Raw genomic sequence first — 6,386 nt, 5'->3', positions numbered from 1 at the left:
TTAGTGTATAGATATGCAAGAGATTTCTGTGCATTAATTTTGTATCCTGCTTCTTTACTAAATTCATCAATTAGTGCTAGCAGTTTTCTGGTAGTCTTTAGGGTTTTCTATGTATAATATCATGTCATCTGCAAAGAGTGACAATTTTACTTCTTTTCCAATTTGGATTCCTTTTATTTCTTTTTCTTCTCTGATTGCTGTGGCTAAAACTTCCAAAACTATGTTGAATAATAATGGTGAGAGTGGACACCCTTTTCTTTGTTCCTGTTCTAAGAGGGAATTCTTTCAGTTTTTCCCCATTTAGAATGATGTTTGCTTTTGGTTTCTCATATATGGCTTTTATTATGTTGAGGTAATTTCCTCCTATGCCCATTTTCTGGAGAGATTTTATCATAAATGGATGTTGAATTTTGTCAAAAGCTTTTTCTGCATCTATTGAGATTACCATATGGTTTTTATCCTTCAATTTGTTGCTATGATGTATCACACTGATTGATTTGTGTATATTGAGGAATCCTTGCATCCCAGGGATAAACCCCACTTGATCATGGTGTATGATCTTTTTAATGTGCTGTTGGATTCTGTAAGCTAGTATTTCATTAAGGATATTTGCATCTATATTCATCAGTGATATTGGTCTATAATTTTCCTTTTTTGACATCTTTGCCTGGTTTTGGGGTCAGGGTGATGGTGGCCTCTTAGAATGAGTTTGGGAATGTTCCTCCTTCTGCTATATTTTGGAAGAGTTTGAGAAGGATAGGTGTTAGCTCTTCTCTAAATGTTTGATAGAATTCACCCGTGAACCCATCTGGTCCTGGCCTTTTGTTTGTTGGGAGATTTTTAATCACTGCCTCAATTTCTGTACTTGTGATTGGTCTGTTCATGGTTTCTATTTCTTCCTGGTTCAGTCTTGGAAGATTATTTTTCTAAGAATTTATCCATTTCTTCCAGGTTATCCAATTTATTGGCATATAGTTGCTTGTAGTAGTCTCTCATGATCTTTTGTATTTCTGTGGTGTCCATGGTACTTCTCCTTTTTCATTTCTAATTCTGTTGATTTGCATCTTCTCCCTTTTTTTCTTGATGAGTCTGGCTAATGGTTTATCAACTTTGTTTATCTTCTCAAAGCTTTTAGTTTTATTAATTTTTCTATTGCTTCCTTCCTTTCTTTTTCATTTATTTCTGCTCTGATCTTTATGATTTCTTTCCTTCTGCTCACTTTGGGGTTTCTTTGTTCTTCTTTTTCTAATTGTTTGAGGTGTAAGGTTAGGCTGTTTATTTGATATTTTTTTTGTTTCTAGAGGTAGGGCTGTATTGCTATAAACTTCCCTCTTAGAACTGCTTTTGCTGCATCCCATAGGTTTTGGGTTGTTATGTTTTCATTGCCGTTTTTTTCTAGATATTTTTTGATTTCCTCTTTGATTTCCTTAGTGATTTCTTCATTGTTTAATAATGAATTGTTTAGCCTCCATGTGTTTCTATTTTTTGCAGTTTTTTTTTTTTTTTTTCCTGTTCCTGTAATTGATATCCAGTCTCATGGCATTGTGGTCTGAGAAGATGCTTGATATGATTTTTCTTTTCTTGAATTTACTGAGGCTGGATTTGTTACCCAAGATGTGATCTATCCTGGAAAATGTTCCCTGTGCACCTGAGAGGAAAGTGTATTTTGTCATTTTTGGATGGAATGTCCTATAAATATCAATTAAGTCGAGATGATCTAATGTGTCATTTAAAGCTTGTGTGTCTTTATTTTCTATTTGGATGATCTGTCCATTGATGTAAGTGGGGTGTTCAAGTCTCCCACTATTATTGTGTTCCTGTTACTGTCCCCTTTTATGGCTGTTAGCATTTGCCTTATGTATTGAGGTGCTCCTATATTGGGGGCATAGATATTTACAATTGTTATATCTTGTTCTTGGATTGATCCCTTGATCATTATGTAGTGTCCTTCCCTGTCTCTTGTAATAGTCTTTATTTTAAAATCTAATTTGTCTGATATGAGTATTGCTACTCCAGCTTTCTTTTGACTTCCATTTGCATGGAATATCTTTTCCCATCCCTTTACTTTCAGTCTATATGTGTCCCTTGGTCTGAAGTGGGTTTCTTGTAGACAGCATATGTCAGGGTCTTGTTTTTGTATCCATTCAGCCAGTCTGTGTCTTTTGGTTGGAGCATTTAGTCTATTTACATTTAAGGTGATTATTGACATGTGTGTTTCTATTACCATTTTCTTAATTGTTTTGGGTTTGTATTTGTAGGTGTTTTCCTTTTCTTGTGTTTCCTACTTAGAGAAGTTCCTTTAGCACTTGTTGTAAGGCTGGTTTGGTGGTGCTGAATTCTCTTAACTTTTGCTTGTCTGGAAAGCTTTTGATTTCTCCTTCAAATCTGAATGAGATTCTTGCTGGGTAGAATATTCTTGGCTGTAGGTTTCTGTCTTTCAGGACTTTCAGTATATCCTGCCATTCCCTTCTGGCCTACAGAGTTTCTGCAGAAAGGTCAGCTGTTATCCTTATGAGTTTTCCCTTATATGTTATTTGTTGCTTTTCTCTTGCTGCTTTCAATATTTTTTCTTTGTGTTTAATTGTCATTAGTTTGATTAATATGTGTCTTGGTGTATTTCTCCTTGGGTTTATTCTGTATGGGACTCTCTGCGCTTCTTGGACTTGATTAATTATTTCCTTTCCCATGTTGGGGAAGTTTTCCACTATAACCTCTTCAAATATTTTCTCAGATCCTTTCTTTTTTTCTTCTTCTTCTGGGATGCCTATGATTCGAATGTTGGTATGCTTAATGTTATCACTGAGGTCTCTGAGACTGTCTTCTATTCTTTTTATTGTTTTTTCTTTTTCCTGCTCTGTGGCAGTTATTTCCCCCATTCTATCTTCCAACTCACTTATTCGTTCTTCTGCCTCAGTCATTCTGCTGGTTATAGCATCTAGAGTATTTTTAATTTCAGTTATTTTGTTATCCATTGTTGTTCGTTTGTTCCTTAGTTCTTCTGAGTTCTTATGAACTGTTTCTTGTACTTTCTCTATTTTGTTATTGAGATTTTGTATCATTTTTACTATCATTACTCTGAATTCTTTTTCAGGCATTTTTCCTATTTCTTCTTCATTTATTTGTTCTTGTAGGTTTTTTTTGCTGCTTCTTTGCCTGCATGGTGTTTTTTTGTTTCCTCATGGTTGTCCAAACTTTTGGGGTTGCTTGTCCCAGCAACAAAGGGGTTTATAGAAGACTGTCCAAGCCCCAGACTAATGGCCGAGTGTTTGGTCAAACAAATACTAAGTATTCAGACACTTCCAGTTCTTCCATGGTGATTATCTGGTGGGTTGATATTACATGGCCTCTGCACACCTGCTGCTGTCCTTTTGGCTTGTTCCTGGCTCTGTTAGCACCTTCAAATGCTTATGTTTATTCAGGAAGTGCTGAACATATATGATGGAAATTTTCAAGAAGAATATATGCGGTGGATTCTCTGTTTAATTTCCATGTGTTTCAATGCTGGCCAAGGAGACTCCTGAGGTAGACATCAGAAATGCCATTGAGAAGGGAAGACATCAATGCTGAAGCCTCTGGGTACCTGATTACCTCAACATCCCTGGCGGCGGCAGCACAGGTGGAAGCTTGGGGCGCTGGGGCCAGTGGCGAGTTGCACTGGCCCACAGGGTGTCTCCTGCAGTCCAAGCCACAGTTGGTCCAGTAGTTTCAGATGTTCGGGCTTCGGCTCGGCGGAGAGCAAGTCAGCTTGATTGGGAGCGGGCCAGCTGGGCTGTGCTTTCCCTTTGGGTTTTATGATTTACCTTCCTCTGAAGACTAGAAAAGAGAATATTTTTATGCTTATTTATGATAAAAGCCCTGAAAACTTTATGACAAGGAATGACAAAGTATTACAATACATACCCAAATCACATTTTCACTTTTATTTGGAGACAGCTTGTATTTTTTATCTTCTTTTAATTTTGACGCAACTCTAAAATCTGTCCCAGGTTGTTCTTCTTTTGGCTGTTCTCTTTACTGTTGATCTCATGGCTTCACTTACAGAGATGAATCCAAAGTGTTAGAGCCTCTGGACTATTATACAGAAGTATCAAGGACCCCCTCTTCTCCATGCTTTTTCTGCTCCTGGCAAAGTTTATTTAATTCTCATGTTAAAATTATTCTATTCTTAATCATTGTTGGCACTGAATCTCTCTACTTTCCTGGAGGCCTGAGCCATCTTCCTCATAGCCCATTCATAAAACACTTAACCAAAGATAGATTCAAACTAGTGGTAATTGCCCTGTATCTGGATTATTCTTGGTTTGAATTAAGGCAACAGATAAGCCAAGGCTAACTAGACATCTCAAGAGAGCTCCAAAGAATCCACTCAGAAACCAATTAATTTAATATTTCAAATAAAAATTGTCAAAGAATAAAACAATTATAAATATAGACTTTAGAAAGGGTTTGGACTTTCGTATCACAGTCAACAGCAAATGTTTCTATGACATTGTGACTAACTTATCGATCTAATTGATTCATGTTTTAAGTTGCTAATATACCTGTTCCAGGCAGGAAGAAATATGGTTTTGTCTGTTTGTTCTATGTTTGCTTTTCTTCCCCTCTCTCTAGAGCCTGATATGTCCTCATTTATGACTTTAGAAAGTGTCTCAATTTCATTCGATAACTCTCTTAATTGAACACTATCTGATTTCCTCCCAAGCCAGATGGGAAGCCTCATAACTCTGTAACTCTTAAAATATTTCAAATGTAAGCGAAGGTCAAATTTATATGTAATTGAAGACCTTCATCCAGAGCATCACAAATGACTTGCTTCTACAAAACAGAGGATGAAATCTACAAGAAGGAGTGAGCAAAATATCCACTGTTTACTGCCATGTAAACTTGAAAAGGTGGAATATAATGAGGAGAAATTCTTGTGGTGTCCAACAGCAAAACTAAATGTGGAAAGAAGAAACACAGTAACAACTCTTGGATAATCAATTACCCATGTTGATTAGGTGAAGCTATATTGAAGCCTGAACTAAGGTAAAAGTATTCAAAACATCAAGTGAGAATTGAAAATAGCATGATAATTACAGAGAATACTTGACATTTCCTGGGGATTCAGTATATGCTAGGCTCTGTACTGATTGTTTTACTTTCATTGTTTCATTTAGTCCTCATATCAACTGGTAAAAATTAATATTCCTACTATCACTTTCAGATAAGGGAACTGAGGACTGTAGTGTTTAAAGAGCTTGCTCATGTGTCCATACCTGAGATTTAACCTCCTTTGAAATTAGACCTTGAATTTATATTTTTGACCATTAAACTACATCAGTTTAAAATACAAATATGCAATGGAGAAAACTGTAGTTGATAGTTGGAGAAGATGTAGAGCTGTGGTCTCCAACCTTTTTGGCACCAGGGACTGGTTTTGTGGAAGACAATTTTTCCACAGACTGGGGGTGGGGGTGGGGGAGGGGATGGTTTTGGGATGATTCAAGTGCATTACATTCACTGTACACTTTATTTCTATTATTATTGCTCTGTAATATATAATGAAATAATTATACAACTCATCATAATACAGAATAAGTGGGAGCCCTGAGTTTGTTTTCACTTGCCACTCACTGTTAGGGTTCTGATATGAGTCTGCAAGTAATTGATTTATTATGGTCTCTGTGCAGTCAAACCTCTCTGCTAATGATAATCTGTATTTGCAGCCACTCTCCAGCTCCACCTCAGATCATCAGGCATTAGATTCCATAAGGAGGACATAACCTAGATCCCTTGCATGCACAATTCACAGTTGGGTTTGTGCTCCTATGAGAATCTAATGCTGCTGCTGATCCAACAAGGGTGGGGCTCAGGAGGTAGTGCAAGCCATGGGGAGCGGCTGTAAATACAGATGAAGCTTCACTCACTCACTGCTCACCTCCTGCCATGTAGCCTGGTTCCTAACAGGCCAAGGACCAGTCCCCATCCATGGTCCAGGCATTGGGAACCCCTGATGTAGAGTATCTATTTACATAGTAGCTTCTGGAGTCAGGGAATTCATTTTGGCCTTTGTGGCTTATACCATTAAGCAGACAATATTGCTACAATTATAAATGTGGTGAAAGATAAACAGTAAAAAAACTATAAAAATAAAATTTAAACATAAATAGGAAATTCTATCATGTATATTAAAATATTCTAGAAATATAATATTCTAGACAAAAGCCTTAACAACAACTTAACCAATCCTGACCAATGAGTCAGAATATGATGCAATTTAAGATGTTTTGAAACATAATGCTAGAGTAGTTCCACTTACTTGAGATATTTCCAAACAATAATTATTATTACATGCACACACCATGTACAACCTCAATAATGTAACTTTAATCATGATTTCAGTG

This window comes from Hippopotamus amphibius, chromosome 5 (assembly GCF_030028045.1).
Source record: "Hippopotamus amphibius kiboko isolate mHipAmp2 chromosome 5, mHipAmp2.hap2, whole genome shotgun sequence".
In the NCBI taxonomy this organism is placed as follows: Eukaryota; Metazoa; Chordata; class Mammalia; order Artiodactyla; family Hippopotamidae; genus Hippopotamus; species Hippopotamus amphibius.
Note: the sequence above shows the minus strand (reverse complement) of the source record.